Raw genomic sequence first — 21,447 nt, forward strand, 5'->3', positions numbered from 1 at the left:
AGTTCTCCATCGAAACACTAAGTTTTACAGCAAGACACTAAGTTCCGCAGCGAAACGCTAAGTTCTCCAGCAAAACGCTAAGTTCTCCATCAAAACACTAAGTATTACAGAGAAACGCTATGTTCTCCAGCGAAACGCTAGGTTCACCAGCGAAATGATAAGTTCTCCAGCAAAACACTAAGTATTAAAGCGAAACGCTATGTTCTCCAGTGAAAAGCTATGTTCTCCAGCGAAACGCTATGTTCTCCAGCGAAACGCTAAGTTCTGTAGCAAAATGATAAGTTCTCCAGCAAAACGCTAAGTTCTCCAGCGAAACTCTATGTTCTCCAGCGAAACGCTAAGATTAACAGCACAACGCTATGTTCTCCTGCGAAACGCTAAGTTCTCCTGCGAAATGCAATGTTCTCCAGCGAAACGCTAGGTTCACCAGCGAAATGATAAGTTCTCCAGCAAAACACTAAGTATTAAAGCGAAACGCTATGTTCTCCAGTGAAGCGCTATGTTCTCCAGCGAAATGCTAAGTTCTCCAGCAAAACGCTATGTTCTCCAGCGAAACGCTAAGTTCTCCAGCGAAACACTAAGTTCTCCAGCGAAACGCTAAGTTCACCAGCGAAATGGTAAGTTCTCCAGCAAAACACGAAGTATTAAAGCGAAACGCTATGTTCTCCAGTGAAACGCTATGTTCTCCAGCGAAACGCTAAATTCTCCAGCAAAACGCTAAGTTCTCCAGCAAAACACTAAGTTCTCCAGCGAAAGGCTAAGTTCCCCAGCAAAACCCTAAGTTCTCCTGCGAAACACTATGTTCTCCTGCGAAACGCAATGTTCTCCAGCGAAACGCTAGGTTCACCAGCGAAACGGTAAGTTCTCCAGCAAAACACTAAGTATTAAAGCGAAACGCTATGTTCTCCAGTGAAACGCTATGTTCTCCAGCGAAACGCTAAGTTGTCCACCAAAACACTAAGTTCTCCAGCAAAACGCTATGTTCTCCAGCGTAACGCTAAGTTTTCCAGTGAAACAATAAGTTCAGCATTACCGAACTAACTTCTCAATTGAAACGCAAAGTTCTCCAGCAAAACGCTAAGTTCTCCAGCGAAACGCTAAGTTCTCCAGCGAAACGCTAAGTTCTCCAGCGAAACGCTAAGTTCTCCAGCGAAACGCTAAGTTCTCCAGCGAAACGCTAAGTTCTCCAGCGAAACGCTAAGTTCTCCAGCGAAACGCTAAGTTCTCCAGCGAAACGCTATGTTCTCCAGCGAAACGCTATGTTCTCCAGCGAAACGCTAAGTTCTCCAGCGAAACGCTAAGTACTCCAGCGAAACGCTAAGTACTCCAGCGAAACGCTAAGTACTCCAGCGAAACGCTAAGTACTCCGGCGAAACGCTAAGTTCTTTAGCAAAACGCTATGTTCTCCAGCAAAACGCTAAGTTCTCCACAGAAAAGATAAGTTCTACATTACCGAACCAATTTCTCAATTGAAACGCAAAGTTCTCCAGCAAAACGCTAAGTTCTCCAGCGAAACGCTAAGTTCTGCATTACCGAACTAATTTCTCAATTGAAACACCATGTTCTCCATCGAAAAGGTAAGTTCTCCAGCAAAACGCTAATTTCTCCAGTGAAACAATAAGTTCTGCATTACCGAACTAATTTCTCAATTGAAACGCAAAGTTCTCCAGCAAAACGCATAGTTCTCCAGCAAAACGCTAAGTGCTCCAGCGAAACGCTAAGTTGTCCACCAAAACGTTAACTTCTCCAGTGAAACGTTAAGTTCTGCATTACCGAACTAATTTCTCAATTGAAACGCTAAGTTTTCCAGCGAAACGTTAAGTTCTCCAGTGAAACAGTAAGTTCTGCATTACCGAACTAATTTCTCAATTGAAACACAAAGTTCTCCAGCAAAACACTACGTTCTACAGCGAAAGGTTAAGTTGTCCAGTGAAACGCTAAGTTCTGCATTACCAAACTAATTTCTCAATTGAAACACAAAGTTCTCCACCGAAACGCTAAGTTCTCCTGCGAAACGGTAAGTTCTCCAGCAAAACCCTAAGGTCTCCAGCAAAACGCTAAGTTCTCCAGTGAAACGCTAAGTTCTGCATTACCGACCCAATTTCTCAATTGAAACACAAAGTTCTCCAGCAAAACGCTACGTTCTACAGCGAAAGGTTAAGTTCTCCAGTGAAACGCTAAGTTCTGCATTACCAAACTAATTTCTCAATTGAAACACAAAGTTCTCCACCGAAACGCTAAGTTCTCCTACGAAACGCTAAGTTCTCCAACAAAACGCTAAGGACTCTAGCGAAACACTAAGTATTACAGCAAAACGCTAAGTTATCCAGCAAAATGCTATGTTCTCCAGCGAAACATTAAATTCTCCAGCAAAACCGTACGTATTCTCCAGCAAAACGCTATGTTCTGCAGCGAAACATTAAGTTCTCCAGCGAAACAATAAGTTCTGCATTATCGAACTAATTTCTCAATTGAAACACAAAGTGCTCCAGGGAAACGCTAAGTTCTCCAGCGAAACGCTAACTTTACAGCAAAATGCTAAGTTCTCCAGCGAAACGCTATGTTCGCCAGCAAAACGCTAAGTGCTCCAGCGAAACACAAAGTTCTCCAGTGAAGCGCTAAGTTCTCCAGCGAAACCCTAAGTTCTCCAGCGAAACACTAAGTTGTCCAGCGAAACACTAAGTTCTGCGTTATGAAGCTAGGTTCTGCATGACAAAAACTAATTTCTCAATTGAAACACTAAGTTCTGATTGAAAATGCTGTTCTCCAGCAAAACGCTAAGTTCTCCAGTGAAACGCTACGTTCTCCAGCGAAACGCCAAGTTCTCCAGAGAAACGCTACGTTCTCCTTGGAAACACTACGTTCTCCAGCAAAACGCTATGTTCTGCAGCAAAACGCCACGTTCTCCAGTGAAACGCTCAGTTCTGCATTACAAAATTTATTTCTCACTTGAAACACTAAGTTCTCCAGGAAAATGCTGCTCTCCAGCAAAACGCTAAGTTCTACATTACTAAAGTAAGTTCTGCATTCCAAAACGCTCAGTTCTGCTTCCCGAAACCCTAAGTTCTGCATTCCGAAAAGGTGAGTTGTCCAGTGAAACAATGAGTTCTCCAGCGAAACGCTAAGTTCCCTAACAAAATGCTAAGTTGTTCAGCAAAAGGCTAAATTCTCCAGGAAAACGCTAATTTCTACATTCAGAAACCAAGTTCTGCATTACAAAATGCTAAGTTTTACATGACGAAACGCTAAGGTCTGCATACGAACCGCTCAGTTCTCCATTACGAAAGGCTAAGTTCTCCAGTGAAACGATGAGTTCTCCAGTGAAATGCTAAGTTCCCCAGGAAAATGTTACGTTCTCCAGCAAAAAGCTAACTTCTACATTACGAAACCCTACGTTCTGCATTACGATAGGCTGAGTTCTCCACCAAAACACTAAGTTCTGCAATACGAAACTGATTTCTTACTCCAAGCGTTAAGTTCTCCAGGAAAAAGCTAAGTTCTCCAGCGAAATGCTAAGTTCTGCATGATGAAACTGATTTCTCAATCGAAACACTGAGTTCTCCAGGAAAACACAAAGTTCTGCATTACGAAGCTAAGTTCTTGTCGTGATTTAAACCGATCCACACAGCTTGTCCACTCACACACACCACACCCCCCCCCCCCCCCCGATCCTGCCCGCTCCCGGAGGGATGCGGAGGAAAATCAGGAGAATATAACTCCCACGGGTTGAGATAAGAACAGCCCAGTAACTAAGGTTTAACACAAATCACCACTGCTACCACCAATGATAATATTGATAAGAGAAAATAACAAGAGAATATGATACCACCGCCGAATGAGTTCGACCTCCCCGAAGAGAGTGTGCCCTTCCGGGTAACTCCCAGTTACCTCCCTGGGCATGACGTGCTGTGGTATGGAATATCTCTTTGGCTAGTTTGGGTCAGGTGTCCTGTCTCTGCTTCCTCCTGGCCTCCCCTTGTCCCCAGCCAGCATGAGACTCACAAAGTCCTTGGCCAGAATAAACATTGCTTAACAGCAATTAAAAACAATCGGTGTTATCAGTTCTATGCCCAGGCTGGAAGTCAAAATACGGAGCTTGCCCCAGTTACTAAGAAGGAGAAAAAATAACTGTTACTGCTGAACCCAGGACAGTAACCACCCCTTATTCCATGCCATTCATGTCATGCTCAGATCCCACATTTTCACACCTCACGGTGTGAAAATGTTTTTTTCCTTTGGGTACCCTTGGGACCTGTCTGCTGATTGTGATGGCGATCAGCATGTTGGCACACACCGAGAGTGTGTTCTACCTGCGACCATTTTGTCTGATCTCAGAAGTTAAGCAGAGTCAGATTTGCTTCTTGTCTGGGGGTTAGACGACAATATGGGAGGACCAAGAGATCTTCCCCAAGGCTGGACAGTCATGAGTGGCAGTGTATGTGGGACAGTACGAGCGAGTATCTGGTCCACGGGACCCCTCCAGTGCTTTGGAAGCATCAGAGATGGAAGGCAGCTGTATGGAGTCCCCAGCAACAAGCTGCAGAAACTGCTGAAGGGAACGGTGAATTATTTTGATCCTCGTGGTCCCATGACACTTCAGGCCGTCAGGGCAGATATGCAACATAGATATGGACTCATGATCGAGGGGTGGACTTAGCGATGGACACTATGGCCCACGTTATTCACGAGTGTAACGCTGCACGCAGCGTCTCCTGCTCTGGGAGACTGTTTCAAGAGATGGAACCTGATATCATGGACTAGATGGACTCAACAGCTTTATAGGCACTGGGCTGTGCACTCAGGTAAGAGTGCACTGAGATATGAGTGATGATATATTGAAAATGTATCTGAGCATGACGTGAATGGCATGGAATAAGGGGTGGATACTGTCTTGGGTTCAGCAGTATCAGTTATTTTTTGTCCTTTTTAGTAGCTAGTGCACTGCTGTGTTTTGATTTTTTGGCCTGGGATCAGCATTGATGAGGCTGATGTTTTCAGTTGCTGCTCAAATGTTTGGTCTGGCCAAGGACTTTCTGAGCCACATGCTCTGCCAAGGAGGAGGGAAAGCTGAGAGCAAGCCGAGACAGGACAGCTGACCCAAACTGACCTAAGAGGTATTCTACACCACAGCACGTCATGCCCAGGATGTAACGGAGAGTTAACCCGGAAGAGCTGGAGGACTGCAGGGTTGGACGAGGTATCGGTCAGAGCTCGGCTGGGGGGAGTGGGGTGAATTACTGGTCGGCTCGTGTTGAAGTGTTGTATTGTTTCCTCTTATTATTTCCTTTATCATTATTATTATTGGTGGTAGCAGTAGTGATTTGTGTTACACGTTAGTTACTAAACTGTTCTTATCACAACCCGTGGGAGTTGCATTCCTTTTGATTCTCCTCTCCATCCCTCCGTGACCAGGGGGAGGCCAAGAAGGCGGGGAGTGAGTGAACGAGGTTTGTGGTTAGGTTTGAATTACGCCAGTTCTCCAGCGAAACTCTGAGTTCTCCAGTGAAACGCTGAGTTCGCCAGCAAAACATTGAGTTCTGCATTCCGAAACACTGAGTTCTCCAGCAAAACGCTGAGTTCTCCAGCAAAACGCTGAGTTCTCCAGCAAAACGCTGAGTTCTCCAGCAAAACGCTGAGTTCTCCAGCAAAACGCTGAGTTCTCCAGCAAAACGCTGAGTTCTCCAGCAAAACGCTGAGTTCTCCAGCAAAACGCTGAGTTCTCCAGCAAAACGCTGAGTTCTCCAGCAAAACGCTGAGTTCTGCATTACCAAAATAAGTTCTGCATTATAAAACGTTCAGTTCTCCAGTGAAAATCTAATTTCTCCAGCAAAACCCTAAGTTCTCCAGCGAAACCGTAAGTTCTGCATGACGAAAGTAAATTCTCACTGTAAACTTTAAGTTCTCCAGGGAAACACTAAGTTCTGCATTACGAAGCGCTAGAGTTCTGCATTATGAAATGCTGACTTTTTCAGCGAAACACTGAGGTCTCCAGCAAAAAGCTGAGCTGTTCAGCAAAATGCTAAGTTCTCCAGTGAAACGCTAAGTTCTCCAGGGAAACACAAAGCTTCTGCATTACAAAGTTAAATTCTCCAGGAAAACTCTAAGTTCTCCAGCGGAGGACTAAGTTCTCCAGGGAAGCAGTATTGAGTTGAATACGCTAAGTTCTCCAGGAAAACAGTAAGTTCTGCATTACGAAGCTACATTCTCCAGGAAAATGGTAGGTGTCCAGCGAAACGCTAAGTTCTGCATGACAAAAATAATTTCTTAATTGAAATGCTACGTTCTCCAGAAAAAAACAAAGTTAAGTTCTCCAGGAATACGCTAAGTTCTCCAGCGAAACACTAAGTTCTGCATGACGAAACTGATTTCTCAATTGAAACGCTAAGTTCTCCAGGAAAATGCCAAGTTCTCCAGCGAATCGCTGATTTCTGCATTACGAAACTAATTTCTCACTTGAAACAATAGGTTTTCCAGGAAAACGTTACGTTCTCCAGCGAAACGCTAAAGTTCTCCAGCGAAACGTTAAGTTCTGCGTTATGAAGCTAGGTTCTCAATTGAAGCGCTAAGTTCTGCATTACGAAACGCTAAGGTCTGCATTACGCAATGCTCAGGTCTGCATTACGCAATGCTCAGGTCTGCATTACAAAAGGCCGAGTTCCGCAGCGAAACGATGAGTTCTCCAGCAAAATGCTAAGTTCTCCAGCAAAAGGCTATGTTATCCAGCAAAATGCTGAGTTCTACATTACGAAACGCTAAGTTCTGCATTACGAAACACTAGGTTCTGCATAACGAAAGGCTCAGTTCTGCATTGCGAATCTTATTTCTCAATTGAAACGTTGAGTTGTGTATTGCGAAAGGCTGAGTTGCGTATTGCGAAAGGCTGAGTTGCGCATTGCAAAACTAAGTTCCCCAGGGAAACGCCACGTTCTGCATTATGAAACACCACCGTCTGCATTGCGAAACACCACAGTCTCCACCAAAACGCCACTGTCTCCGGCGAAATGCCATGTCCTGCATTACGAAACTAAGTACTCCATCGAAACGCTACACTCTCCGTCAAAACACTACGCTCTCCTAACAGCGGCATTCTAAGCCTAACACCTGCATTCTAAGCCTAATACCAATAACTTTTACCTTACATGAACTTAGAAAATTTGTAACATCATACATTTCATTTAAATACATTTACATACATAAATGACATTTTTCACAATTTAAAATTCCATCCTTAGAAATCCAACAACAGTTTAGTACTTACACAAGACACTCAACACGTAGCATGCTTTGTCACATAACGATCATCAGGCATCCCTTTACGAACAGCAATGCAGCCTTCCTTTTGTCATGGACACCTTTCGTACCTTTAAGTGAAATCTCCTATATGCTGTGAACCTCCATCCAGGAACACACAGAGCTGCTTTTGAATCTATAAGTTCTCAACGTACTTTCCTGCAGACAAAAATACATTTCTATCAATATTATTACAATATGTCCTCTAAAAATTCTCCCCTCACTTTACTTTTCTCTATTTCTGCAAAGATAACTATTTGCATGCAACAGACAATACTCACTGCACCTAAACATGCTTAACAACCACCTACACCCACATAGGAGACAGCAACTTAAGGGCTGCATCACCAGCTCTCACATGTTCTTTCCCAGTACAAAACAACACCCCCACAGCGTGGCTTCATGAATTCTCAGCAACTAAATTTGCTAAAGCCTCAAAATTACCCTGCCTGAATACCCTGTAACTGTACCAACCACAACTCAAACAGGCAGAGATGCACATTCAATCGTGGACTGGCTGAAAGCAGTAAAAAAAAAAACCACCTGGGGGAGGGAAAAAAAAGTCCTCTGTCAGTAACTGTTGTTTCTAAACAACCGAAGACCTGAAAAAGAAAAAATATTAAACCTACAACCCACGTCCCACACATAAAGACAACCCCTAAGCCTAGGACCACCCACACATGCTTCCACCCATCTGTACATGCTCGCAGGCATTCCAAATACATCACCCTGCCGCCTGCCACGCAGCAACAAACTCCGGCTCCAGTTGTTGCTGCCACGTCTACCCCTGTGTCGTGGTTTAAACCAATTCACACAGGTCGACCACTCACACACACCCCAAACCTCCCCACTCCCGGAGGGATGGGGAGGAAAATCAGGAGAATGTAACTTTCATGGGTTGAGATAAAAACAGCCCAGTAACTAAGGTATAACACAAATTACTGCTGCTACCGCCAGTAATAATATTGATAAGTGAAAATAACAGGAGAATACGACACCACCGCCGAACGAGTTCGACACCCCCCCCCCCCCCCAAAGAGAGAGAGCCTGCCCTTCCGGGTAACTCCCAGTTACCTCTCAGGGCATGACTTGCTGTGGTATGGAATACCTCTTTGGCTAGTTCGTGTCAGGTGTTCTGTCTCTGCTTCCTCCCAGCCTCCCCATGTCCCCGACAGAGCATGAGACTCACAGAGTCCTTGGCAAGAATAAACATTACTTAGCAACAATTAAAAACAACCGGTGTTATCAGCTCTCTGCCCAGGCTGGAAGTCAAAACACAGAGCTTGCACCAGTTACTAAGAAGGAGCAAAACTGTTACTGGTAAACCCAGGACACCCTGCCTAGTCATAATCCATCTGTGGGAACCGGTTTCTGGGGAACATCCTAAACACTCTTCTGCCAAAACTAGATGCTGCACCTACCGATGCTCAAACGTAGGCTATGACAAATGTTAACTGTCACAGAGATCATTACGGATAAAAAGCAACAGTGTGATTATAAAAACCCACCACCTTTATTCCAAAGCTCAAGAACTCCAGGTCAGAGAAAACCAGAGACAAACATAAAACTGCCAATAGCCTTATTAACATAGGAAAATACAGACAGAGTAAAGAATACAGTAAAGGTTATGGTTTCAGGGTTGCTTACCTCACCAACCCCAAAGACCCTTTGAAGATCATCAGCAAAGCAGCTCCAAGAACCATCATGGTGGTAAGAGGTGGCAGACTGAACGTGTGTGTCACCCACACACACAACCCACTTACCTTCTCACGGCCCTCCTCCATTGGCGTCTTCACCTCTCCTGAGCTGGCTGCAGCACCTGAAAAACAACTCATTAGAAACACACAGAGAAGGTTCAAAGCGGCAACCATGCCTCCCAAAGTCCCACCGCCCTCTCCCGTCACTTTACTGCTCATCCACTGGCCTTCGCAGGCCTGCGGCTCTCTTCTTCAAGCCCGTGCACTGGCCACAGAACACAAAAACAAGGAACGTTTCCAATTTCATGAACATTGCAAGACATTCCATCAGCTGCTGCTTCAGTCCGCTAAACATAGCTCACCTGGCCCGAGGCAGCTCCGGCTCGGAGGTCTCGCTTAGCTCCTTGTTCTGCACCTCCTAATTGAAAATAAACAGCAAAGCATAAGCCAGCCAGGAGAGTAAGCTGGGACTTCTTCCTTCTGACACACCAAGTTCACCCCCTGGTACCTTCAGCTCCGCTCAAGCCTCCCACAGCAGCCTCTCACACGTGGCTATCCATCTCGCCATCTGCAAGAACAACCTGGCATTAGTCACCGCAACGCCAAGCAAAAGCTTAGCCTGCCTCTAAGCCTCAGGCCACACTCGCACCGACACCCAGGCTGACATGCAGTCACACACTGACACAGACCCTCACGCCCTCTGGCTCACACACTAACTCCACATATACTATCACACCCACTCCCAAGCAGACTCTCTGCCCCCGACTCATTCATTACCAGCTTATTCCCAGAGCTCTTCTGTCCATTCACACAGATCATCAGGACTACACAGCTACACTGTGCTTATAAAAACCCACCACCTCCCTTCCAGAGCTCAAGAACTCCAGCTACAGAGAAAACCAGAGAACTCCCAACTACTTAATTAACATGGGAAACTGCAGAGATAGTCAAGGATACTTCTCATGGCTGCCTATCTTACCAACCCCAAGGACCCTGCCAAGACCATCAGCAAACCAGCTCCGACAATCATCACGGCCGCGCGAGCTGGCAGGCTCAACCTTAGCGGGCGTCCCCGCGCAGGCAACGGTCGCCTGGGTGGGATGAGCTTCTGCCTCCCTCACACGGCATGAGGCTCGGGCTTCCATACTCGCAAGCAGGCACGCTCTTTGCCACGCAGGGGGCCAGCCCACGTCGCAAGAAGTGGCCGACAATGTCTAGGAAGGTCTGCAAGGGTCACGACTTTTCCAGGCAGTTCTAAAGCACAACTTCCCGGGCAGGCACCAAAGCCGGACTTTTCGGGAAAAGCCCAAGCAGTACACCACAAGAGGGAGCCAAAGAGAACTAACAGTACTTGCCCATCTTGGTGTGTTTCACCACGGACCATTATTTCCTATTGTCCCCGACACAACACCCCAGACTTACGCCCCACAAAGGGCACCTTCGCATCCTGCCGTTTAACTCTCAGTCGCTACCTTCAGTACCGCTAACCATTCCCCTTCCAGGCACGTCCAATTGAGGACTCCCAGTTACAAGCCCTGCTGTGCTTTATGCTTGCAAATCTGGAAAGGAAATTTTCAGCCGGCACTTAGGTGACCGACTCAAGCGCTCAAGATCCAAAGAACAGTGCCAGAGGAACGCGCCGAGCAGCTTGAGCTCAAGGAGCAATGAGGATATCGAGACCTGAAGAGGTGCCCGGACAGAACACAGACCTCTCACACTATAGAACAGTCAAGCTGGAGCTGCCCTGCCCACAGTTCTCTCTTAAGGCTGATTAACCCACTGCCTTTCCCTCGGCCCCATGCCACATTTCAAACACCTTCCTGCTCTCATGACAGGGTACCTCAACCTTGTTATCCCAAACAGGAGTCCCTCTACTTAGCTTCCGTAGTGCCATGGCTCTCAAGACAGCCTCCATGTTCCCAACTCCCACATCAAAGTCCCAGGATCTTGCCACACTTGCCAAGTGGCTTTCCATCATCTGCAACAACAAACGAACGGGAGCACGCTGTGCTGGCTGTCACTACCCCCACCCCAGCCAGCAACGCCAGCGAGTTCCGTAACAAACCTCTGCCCCCTCCGATGCTCCTCGACACGGTGCTCGCATGCTCCACATTGGTTGCCGAGTCCGATGCCGGGCTTTCTCCTGCCCTCCAGAACCTAGGAGTACAAGGGAGACAAATTACCACCGTGCTTGCGAAAAGCGACCAACCCACAACCCCTATTGTTACCTCCCTGCCTCACCGCGCACGCTCATCTGACTCCAGATGTAAAACGCAGGACCTGCAATACCAAACACAAATACTGCACCCCTTTGCCATGATATTCTCAACTCTGAGCAGTCACCCCCACACACAACCCACTTACCTTCTCACGGCCCTCCTCCATTGGCGTCTTCACCTCTCCTGAGCTGGCTGCAGCACCTGAAAAACAACTCATTGGAAACACACAGAGACGGTTCAAAGCGGCAACCATGCCTCCCAAAGTCCCACCGCCCTCTCCCGTCACTTTACTGCTCATCCACTGGCCTTCGCAGGCCTGCGGCTCTCTTCTTCAAGCCCGTGCACTGGCCACAGAACACAAAAACAAGGAACGTTTCCAATTTCATGAACATTGCAAGACATTCCATCAGCTGCTGCTTCAGTCCGCTAAACATAGCTCACCTGGCCCGAGGCAGCTCCGGCTCGGAGGTCTCGCTTAGCTCCTTGTTCTGCACCTCCTAATTGAAAATAAACAGCAAAGCATAAGCCAGCCAGGAGAGTAAGCTGGGACTTCTTCCTTCTGACACACCAAGTTCACCCCCTGGTACCTTCAGCTCCGCTCAAGCCTCCCACAGCAGCCTCTCACACGTGGCTATCCATCTCGCCATCTGCAAGAACAACCTGGCATTAGTCACCGCAACGCCAAGCAAAAGCTTAGCCTGCCTCTAAGCCTCAGGCCACACTCGCACCGACACCCAGGCTGACATGCAGTCACACACTGACACAGACCCTCACGCCCTCTGGCTCACACACTAACTCCACATATACTATCACACCCACTCCCAAGCAGACTCTCTGCCCCCGACTCATTCATTACCAGCTTATTCCCAGAGCTCTTCTGTCCATTCACACAGATCATCAGGACTACACAGCTACACTGTGCTTATAAAAACCCACCACCTCCCTTCCAGAGCTCAAGAACTCCAGCTACAGAGAAAACCAGAGAACTCCCAACTACTTAATTAACATGGGAAACTGCAGAGATAGTCAAGGATACTTCTCATGGCTGCCTATCTTACCAACCCCAAGGACCCTGCCAAGACCATCAGCAAACCAGCTCCGACAATCATCACGGCCGCGCGAGCTGGCAGGCTCAACCTTAGCGGGCGTCCCCGCGCAGGCAACGGTCGCCTGGGTGGGATGAGCTTCTGCCTCCCTCACACGGCATGAGGCTCGGGCTTCCATACTCGCAAGCAGGCACGCTCTTTGCCACGCAGGGGGCCAGCCCACGTCGCAAGAAGTGGCCGACAATGTCTAGGAAGGTCTGCAAGGGTCACGACTTTTCCAGGCAGTTCTAAAGCACAACTTCCCGGGCAGGCACCAAAGCCGGACTTTTCGGGAAAAGCCCAAGCAGTACACCACAAGAGGGAGCCAAAGAGAACTAACAGTACTTGCCCATCTTGGTGTGTTTCACCACGGACCATTATTTCCTATTGTCCCCGACACAACACCCCAGACTTACGCCCCACAAAGGGCACCTTCGCATCCTGCCGTTTAACTCTCAGTCGCTACCTTCAGTACCGCTAACCATTCCCCTTCCAGGCACATCCAATTGAGGACTCCCAGTTACAAGCCCTGCTGTGCTTTATGCTTGCAAATCTGGAAAGGAAATTTTCAGCCGGCACTTAGGTGACCGACTCAAGCGCTCAAGATCCAAAGAACAGTGCCAGAGGAACGCGCCGAGCAGCTTGAGCTCAAGGAGCAATGAGGATATCGAGACCTGAAGAGGTGCCCGGACAGAACACAGACCTCTCACACTATAGAACAGTCAAGCTGGAGCTGCCCTGCCCACAGTTCTCTCTTAAGGCTGATTAACCCACTGCCTTTCCCTCGGCCCCATGCCACATTTCAAACACCTTCCTGCTCTCATGACAGGGTACCTCAACCTTGTTATCCCAAACAGGAGTCCCTCTACTTAGCTTCCGTAGTGCCATGGCTCTCAAGACAGCCTCCATGTTCCCAACTCCCACATCAAAGTCCCAGGATCTTGCCACACTTGCCAAGTGGCTTTCCATCATCTGCAACAACAAACGAACGGGAGCACGCTGTGCTGGCTGTCACTACCCCCACCCCAGCCAGCAACGCCAGCGAGTTCCGTAACAAACCTCTGCCCCCTCCGATGCTCCTCGACACGGTGCTCGCATGCTCCACATTGGTTGCCGAGTCCGATGCCGGGCTTTCTCCTGCCCTCCAGAACCTAGGAGTACAAGGGAGACAAATTACCACCGTGCTTGCGAAAAGCGACCAACCCACAACCCCTATTGTTACCTCCCTGCCTCACCGCGCACGCTCATCTGACTCCAGATGTAAAACGCAGGACCTGCAATACCAAACACAAATACTGCACCCCTTTGCCATGATATTCTCAACTCTGAGCAGTCACCCCCACACACAACCCACTTACCTTCTCACGGCCCTCCTCCATTGGCGTCTTCACCTCTCCTGAGCTGGCTGCAGCACCTGAAAAACAACTCATTGGAAACACACAGAGACGGTTCAAAGCGGCAACCATGCCTCCCAAAGTCCCACCGCCCTCTCCCGTCACTTTACTGCTCATCCACTGGCCTTCGCAGGCCTGCGGCTCTCTTCTTCAAGCCCGTGCACTGGCCACAGAACACAAAAACAAGGAACGTTTCCAATTTCATGAACATTGCAAGACATTCCATCAGCTGCTGCTTCAGTCCGCTAAACATAGCTCACCTGGCCCGAGGCAGCTCCGGCTCGGAGGTCTCGCTTAGCTCCTTGTTCTGCACCTCCTAATTGAAAATAAACAGCAAAGCATAAGCCAGCCAGGAGAGTAAGCTGGGACTTCTTCCTTCTGACACACCAAGTTCACCCCCTGGTACCTTCAGCTCCGCTCAAGCCTCCCACAGCAGCCTCTCACACGTGGCTATCCATCTCGCCATCTGCAAGAACAACCTGGCATTAGTCACCGCAACGCCAAGCAAAAGCTTAGCCTGCCTCTAAGCCTCAGGCCACACTCGCACCGACACCCAGGCTGACATGCAGTCACACACTGACACAGACCCTCACGCCCTCTGGCTCACACACTAACTCCACATATACTATCACACCCACTCCCAAGCAGACTCTCTGCCCCCGACTCATTCATTACCAGCTTATTCCCAGAGCTCTTCTGTCCATTCACACAGATCATCAGGACTACACAGCTACACTGTGCTTATAAAAACCCACCACCTCCCTTCCAGAGCTCAAGAACTCCAGCTACAGAGAAAACCAGAGAACTCCCAACTACTTAATTAACATGGGAAACTGCAGAGATAGTCAAGGATACTTCTCATGGCTGCCTATCTTACCAACCCCAAGGACCCTGCCAAGACCATCAGCAAACCAGCTCCGACAATCATCACGGCCGCGCGAGCTGGCAGGCTCAACCTTAGCGGGCGTCCCCGCGCAGGCAACGGTCGCCTGGGTGGGATGAGCTTCTGCCTCCCTCACACGGCATGAGGCTCGGGCTTCCATACTCGCAAGCAGGCACGCTCTTTGCCACGCAGGGGGCCAGCCCACGTCGCAAGAAGTGGCCGACAATGTCTAGGAAGGTCTGCAAGGGTCACGACTTTTCCAGGCAGTTCTAAAGCACAACTTCCCGGGCAGGCACCAAAGCCGGACTTTTCGGGAAAAGCCCAAGCAGTACACCACAAGAGGGAGCCAAAGAGAACTAACAGTACTTGCCCATCTTGGTGTGTTTCACCACGGACCATTATTTCCTATTGTCCCCGACACAACACCCCAGACTTACGCCCCACAAAGGGCACCTTCGCATCCTGCCGTTTAACTCTCAGTCGCTACCTTCAGTACCGCTAACCATTCCCCTTCCAGGCACGTCCAATTGAGGACTCCCAGTTACAAGCCCTGCTGTGCTTTATGCTTGCAAATCTGGAAAGGAAATTTTCAGCCGGCACTTAGGTGACCGACTCAAGCGCTCAAGATCCAAAGAACAGTGCCAGAGGAACGCGCCGAGCAGCTTGAGCTCAAGGAGCAATGAGGATATCGAGACCTGAAGAGGTGCCCGGACAGAACACAGACCTCTCACACTATAGAACAGTCAAGCTGGAGCTGCCCTGCCCACAGTTCTCTCTTAAGGCTGATTAACCCACTGCCTTTCCCTCGGCCCCATGCCACATTTCAAACACCTTCCTGCTCTCATGACAGGGTACCTCAACCTTGTTATCCCAAACAGGAGTCCCTCTACTTAGCTTCCGTAGTGCCATGGCTCTCAAGACAGCCTCCATGTTCCCAACTCCCACATCAAAGTCCCAGGATCTTGCCACACTTGCCAAGTGGCTTTCCATCATCTGCAACAACAAACGAACGGGAGCACGCTGTGCTGGCTGTCACTACCCCCACCCCAGCCAGCAACGCCAGCGAGTTCCGTAACAAACCTCTGCCCCCTCCGATGCTCCTCGACACGGTGCTCGCATGCTCCACATTGGTTGCCGAGTCCGATGCCGGGCTTTCTCCTGCCCTCCAGAACCTAGGAGTACAAGGGAGACAAATTACCACCGTGCTTGCGAAAAGCGACCAACCCACAACCCCTATTGTTACCTCCCTGCCTCACCGCGCACGCTCATCTGACTCCAGATGTAAAACGCAGGACCTGCAATACCAAACACAAATACTGCACCCCTTTGCCATGATATTCTCAACTCTGAGCAGTCACCCCCACACACAACCCACTTACCTTCTCACGGCCCTCCTCCATTGGCGTCTTCACCTCTCCTGAGCTGGCTGCAGCACCTGAAAAACAACTCATTGGAAACACACAGAGACGGTTCAAAGCGGCAACCATGCCTCCCAAAGTCCCACCGCCCTCTCCCGTCACTTTACTGCTCATCCACTGGCCTTCGCAGGCCTGCGGCTCTCTTCTTCAAGCCCGTGCACTGGCCACAGAACACAAAAACAAGGAACGTTTCCAATTTCATGAACATTGCAAGACATTCCATCAGCTGCTGCTTCAGTCCGCTAAACATAGCTCACCTGGCCCGAGGCAGCTCCGGCTCGGAGGTCTCGCTTAGCTCCTTGTTCTGCACCTCCTAATTGAAAATAAACAGCAAAGCATAAGCCAGCCAGGAGAGTAAGCTGGGACTTCTTCCTTCTGACACACCAAGTTCACCCCCTGGTACCTTCAGCTCCGCTCAAGCCTCCCACAGCAGCCTCTCACACGTGGCTATCCATCTCGCCATCTGCAAGAACAACCTGGCATTAGTCACCGCAACGCCAAGCAAAAGCTTAGCCTGCCTCTAAGCCTCAGGCCACACTCGCACCGACACCCAGGCTGACATGCAGTCACACACTGACACAGACCCTCACGCCCTCTGGCTCACACACTAACTCCACATATACTATCACACCCACTCCCAAGCAGACTCTCTGCCCCCGACTCATTCATTACCAGCTTATTCCCAGAGCTCTTCTGTCCATTCACACAGATCATCAGGACTACACAGCTACACTGTGCTTATAAAAACCCACCACCTCCCTTCCAGAGCTCAAGAACTCCAGCTACAGAGAAAACCAGAGAACTCCCAACTACTTAATTAACATGGGAAACTGCAGAGATAGTCAAGGATACTTCTCATGGCTGCCTATCTTACCAACCCCAAGGACCCTGCCAAGACCATCAGCAAACCAGCTCCGACAATCATCACGGCCGCGCGAGCTGGCAGGCTCAACCTTAGCGGGCGTCCCCGCGCAGGCAACGGTCGCCTGGGTGGGATGAGCTTCTGCCTCCCTCACACGGCATGAGGCTCGGGCTTCCATACTCGCAAGCAGGCACGCTCTTTGCCACGCAGGGGGCCAGCCCACGTCGCAAGAAGTGGCCGACAATGTCTAGGAAGGTCTGCAAGGGTCACGACTTTTCCAGGCAGTTCTAAAGCACAACTTCCCGGGCAGGCACCAAAGCCGGACTTTTCGGGAAAAGCCCAAGCAGTACACCACAAGAGGGAGCCAAAGAGAACTAACAGTACTTGCCCATCTTGGTGTGTTTCACCACGGACCATTATTTCCTATTGTCCCCGACACAACACCCCAGACTTACGCCCCACAAAGGGCACCTTCGCATCCTGCCGTTTAACTCTCAGTCGCTACCTTCAGTACCGCTAACCATTCCCCTTCCAGGCACGTCCAATTGAGGACTCCCAGTTACAAGCCCTGCTGTGCTTTATGCTTGCAAATCTGGAAAGGAAATTTTCAGCCGGCACTTAGGTGACCGACTCAAGCGCTCAAGATCCAAAGAACAGTGCCAGAGGAACGCGCCGAGCAGCTTGAGCTCAAGGAGCAATGAGGATATCGAGACCTGAAGAGGTGCCCGGACAGAACACAGACCTCTCACACTATAGAACAGTCAAGCTGGAGCTGCCCTGCCCACAGTTCTCTCTTAAGGCTGATTAACCCACTGCCTTTCCCTCGGCCCCATGCCACATTTCAAACACCTTCCTGCTCTCATGACAGGGTACCTCAACCTTGTTATCCCAAACAGGAGTCCCTCTACTTAGCTTCCGTAGTGCCATGGCTCTCAAGACAGCCTCCATGTTCCCAACTCCCACATCAAAGTCCCAGGATCTTGCCACACTTGCCAAGTGGCTTTCCATCATCTGCAACAACAAACGAACGGGAGCACGCTGTGCTGGCTGTCACTACCCCCACCCCAGCCAGCAACGCCAGCGAGTTCCGTAACAAACCTCTGCCCCCTCCGATGCTCCTCGACACGGTGCTCGCATGCTCCACATTGGTTGCCGAGTCCGATGCCGGGCTTTCTCCTGCCCTCCAGAACCTAGGAGTACAAGGGAGACAAATTACCACCGTGCTTGCGAAAAGCGACCAACCCACAACCCCTATTGTTACCTCCCTGCCTCACCGCGCACGCTCATCTGACTCCAGATGTAAAACGCAGGACCTGCAATACCAAACACAAATACTGCACCCCTTTGCCATGATATTCTCAACTCTGAGCAGTCACCCCCACACACAACCCACTTACCTTCTCACGGCCCTCCTCCATTGGCGTCTTCACCTCTCCTGAGCTGGCTGCAGCACCTGAAAAACAACTCATTGGAAACACACAGAGACGGTTCAAAGCGGCAACCATGCCTCCCAAAGTCCCACCGCCCTCTCCCGTCACTTTACTGCTCATCCACTGGCCTTCGCAGGCCTGCGGCTCTCTTCTTCAAGCCCGTGCACTGGCCACAGAACACAAAAACAAGGAACGTTTCCAATTTCATGAACATTGCAAGACATTCCATCAGCTGCTGCTTCAGTCCGCTAAACATAGCTCACCTGGCCCGAGGCAGCTCCGGCTCGGAGGTCTCGCTTAGCTCCTTGTTCTGCACCTCCTAATTGAAAATAAACAGCAAAGCATAAGCCAGCCAGGAGAGTAAGCTGGGACTTCTTCCTTCTGACACACCAAGTTCACCCCCTGGTACCTTCAGCTCCGCTCAAGCCTCCCACAGCAGCCTCTCACACGTGGCTATCCATCTCGCCATCTGCAAGAACAACCTGGCATTAGTCACCGCAACGCCAAGCAAAAGCTTAGCCTGCCTCTAAGCCTCAGGCCACACTCGCACCGACACCCAGGCTGACATGCAGTCACACACTGACACAGACCCTCACGCCCTCTGGCTCACACACTAACTCCACATATACTATCACACCCACTCCCAAGCAGACTCTCTGCCCCCGACTCATTCATTACCAGCTTATTCCCAGAGCTCTTCTGTCCATTCACACAGATCATCAGGACTACACAGCTACACTGTGCTTATAAAAACCCACCACCTCCCTTCCAGAGCTCAAGAACTCCAGCTACAGAGAAAACCAGAGAACTCCCAACTACTTAATTAACATGGGAAACTGCAGAGATAGTCAAGGATACTTCTCATGGCTGCCTATCTTACCAACCCCAAGGACCCTGCCAAGACCATCAGCAAACCAGCTCCGACAATCATCACGGCCGCGCGAGCTGGCAGGCTCAACCTTAGCGGGCGTCCCCGCGCAGGCAACGGTCGCCTGGGTGGGATGAGCTTCTGCCTCCCTCACACGGCATGAGGCTCGGGCTTCCATACTCGCAAGCAGGCACGCTCTTTGCCACGCAGGGGGCCAGCCCACGTCGCAAGAAGTGGCCGACAATGTCTAGGAAGGTCTGCAAGGGTCACGACTTTTCCAGGCAGTTCTAAAGCACAACTTCCCGGGCAGGCACCAAAGCCGGACTTTTCGGGAAAAGCCCAAGCAGTACACCACAAGAGGGAGCCAAAGAGAACTAACAGTACTTGCCCATCTTGGTGTGTTTCACCACGGACCATTATTTCCTATTGTCCCCGACACAACACCCCAGACTTACGCCCCACAAAGGGCACCTTCGCATCCTGCCGTTTAACTCTCAGTCGCTACCTTCAGTACCGCTAACCATTCCCCTTCCAGGCACATCCAATTGAGGACTCCCAGTTACAAGCCCTGCTGTGCTTTTTGCTTGCAAATCTGGAAAGGAAATTCTCAGCCGGCACTTAGGTGACCGACTCAAGCACACAGCTTACACCCCAGACTTACGCCCCACAAAGGACACCTTCGCATCCTGCCATTTAACTGTGAGGCACTACCTTCACTAGAGCTGACCATTTACCTCCCAGGCACCTCTGTCTGCGTCCTCAGACATTCTAGGTCTAATATTCAATTGGAATGCTTCATCTCAAATCCCTTCCTGCCATTTTGACCTTGCCCCCCACCCCCCTCGCCTCCTGCAGGAGGTCCTCTCCTTAGCGTGCGTAGTGCCATGCGTCTCAAGGCCGCCTCTATGCTCTGAACTCCAACAGCAGACGCCAGCCATGTTGTTGCCCTTGCCAAGTTGATCTTCATTATCTGCCAGAAACAAACAAACAAAGGGCAACAGGTTGTGCTGGCCGTCATCTCCAGCATCCCAGCCATCCAGCCCAGGCTGGTCCTTACCAATGGTCTGCCTCTTCCCAAGCTGCTCAACACTGTGCTTGCCTGTCCCAAAGCGATTCCCGAGTCTGATACCAGGCCTCTCTTCCCCTGCGTGCTCTAGGAGTTCAACAGAACCCAATTACCATGGTTCTTGCGTAAGTGACCGACTCCACAATCCTTCTGCTTAACTCCCCCACTCACCTCAAGCACTTCTCCAACTCCCAACGTAGAGGGCGAGACCTGCAAAACTAAACACGAATACTGAATCTTTTTGCCAGGTTGTTCTAAACATGGGGACACCACACTCAAAATCAAACCCCTTACCTTTTCATAGCTGGAACTGGAAGCTGGATGAACACCCTGGAAGGCTCCTGCTGATGTGACTGGAAAAAAAAGCTGTTCTCTGCTTTATGTTTCTAAGTAATGAACACAAATGCCTGACCAGCTTTTAAACAACCAACACAAGCACTCAGTATATAAAGGACTAAGTTCGAAGAACAGTCTTAACACTTTCAGTTCTAGCAGTGAGTTGGAAGCACCAAGACAGCTCACAAACAAATGCACTCTTTTAAAGAGTCAGGCTGTACTACCCTGCCCAGTATAAGATAGTGCTAAAAAACATCCCACTTGCTTTTTTTTTTGTCCCTGTAGTATATTTCAAACATCTTTCTGCTATCCTGATGCTGTTTCCATTATCTATTATGTGGAAAACGAGTCTTTCTGCTTAGTTTTTATAGTGTTTTAAGTCTCTAACCAAAATTATTGCTCGTATCTCCCACACTAGACACATGGGTGTTTACTGCATCCACGCAACTAATTTTCATTATCTGCAGTAACAGGTAAAGAGAAAAAAAAAAGTAACTAGAAGTTCTGCCACACAACATTCTGTAGACAAAGACGAGAAGATTCCCTGAAGTGTTTATTATATGCAGACTGTAAGGAACAAGTGCTCTCTGTATTTTAGAGTTTTAAAATGAGAAATTTACAAGCTGAAAAGTAATCTTTTACTTTTCCCTGCCAAAAGTCATGAGTTACTTAACATCTACTACATCCCAAAAACACATTAATAATAAGTTTTGGTATTTTTTAAACCAAGTGTCCAACTTAGTTTTTGAAAGAGCATAGACTCGAAGGCACTCTTGAAATAACTCTTAACTGTATAAATGGTATGTTTGGTCAGTAACCACTATTATAACTATTCTATGACAAATAAAACCAACAAAAAACAAGTAATAAGAACATAAACCATAAACAATTGTTTTCAT

At 49.2% G+C, this 21,447-nt stretch overlaps 5 long non-coding RNA genes across 8 annotated transcripts; all 5 read right to left on the reverse strand.

Annotated features, from left to right (window-relative positions):
• Positions 1–9,067: 9,067 nt before the first annotated feature.
• Positions 9,068–11,141, reverse strand: LOC136006656 (uncharacterized). The gene is made up of 5 exons (XR_010609223.1): positions 11,053–11,141; positions 10,828–10,965; positions 9,496–9,555; positions 9,350–9,405; positions 9,068–9,109 (listed from the first exon to the last, which is right to left on the reverse strand). It is a non-coding gene; the product is annotated as an uncharacterized LOC136006656 (long non-coding RNA).
• A 208-nt stretch (positions 11,142–11,349) lies between these two features.
• Positions 11,350–13,439, reverse strand: LOC136006659 (uncharacterized). Of its 2 annotated transcripts, none has more exons than XR_010609226.1 (5): positions 13,351–13,439; positions 13,132–13,263; positions 11,794–11,853; positions 11,648–11,703; positions 11,350–11,407 (listed from the first exon to the last, which is right to left on the reverse strand). It is a non-coding gene; the product is annotated as an uncharacterized LOC136006659 (long non-coding RNA). The 2 variants fall into 2 exon arrangements; XR_010609225.1 differs by having other exon boundaries at positions 13,126–13,263.
• Positions 13,440–13,647: 208 nt separating this feature from the next.
• Positions 13,648–15,737, reverse strand: LOC136006662 (uncharacterized). Of its 2 annotated transcripts, none has more exons than XR_010609229.1 (5): positions 15,649–15,737; positions 15,430–15,561; positions 14,092–14,151; positions 13,946–14,001; positions 13,648–13,705 (listed from the first exon to the last, which is right to left on the reverse strand). It is a non-coding gene; the product is annotated as an uncharacterized LOC136006662 (long non-coding RNA). The 2 variants fall into 2 exon arrangements; XR_010609228.1 differs by having other exon boundaries at positions 15,424–15,561.
• Positions 15,738–15,945: 208 nt separating this feature from the next.
• On the reverse strand, positions 15,946–18,035 carry LOC136006672 (uncharacterized). Of its 2 annotated transcripts, none has more exons than XR_010609233.1 (5): positions 17,947–18,035; positions 17,728–17,859; positions 16,390–16,449; positions 16,244–16,299; positions 15,946–16,003 (listed from the first exon to the last, which is right to left on the reverse strand). It is a non-coding gene; the product is annotated as an uncharacterized LOC136006672 (long non-coding RNA). The 2 variants fall into 2 exon arrangements; XR_010609232.1 differs by having other exon boundaries at positions 17,722–17,859.
• A 208-nt stretch (positions 18,036–18,243) lies between these two features.
• On the reverse strand, positions 18,244–19,282 carry LOC136006683 (uncharacterized). Its single transcript, XR_010609234.1, has 3 exons — positions 18,688–19,282; positions 18,542–18,597; positions 18,244–18,301 (listed from the first exon to the last, which is right to left on the reverse strand). It is a non-coding gene; the product is annotated as an uncharacterized LOC136006683 (long non-coding RNA).
• Positions 19,283–21,447: the final 2,165 nt, after the last annotated feature.

This window comes from Lathamus discolor, chromosome 1 (assembly GCF_037157495.1).
Source record: "Lathamus discolor isolate bLatDis1 chromosome 1, bLatDis1.hap1, whole genome shotgun sequence".
In the NCBI taxonomy this organism is placed as follows: Eukaryota; Metazoa; Chordata; class Aves; order Psittaciformes; family Psittacidae; genus Lathamus; species Lathamus discolor.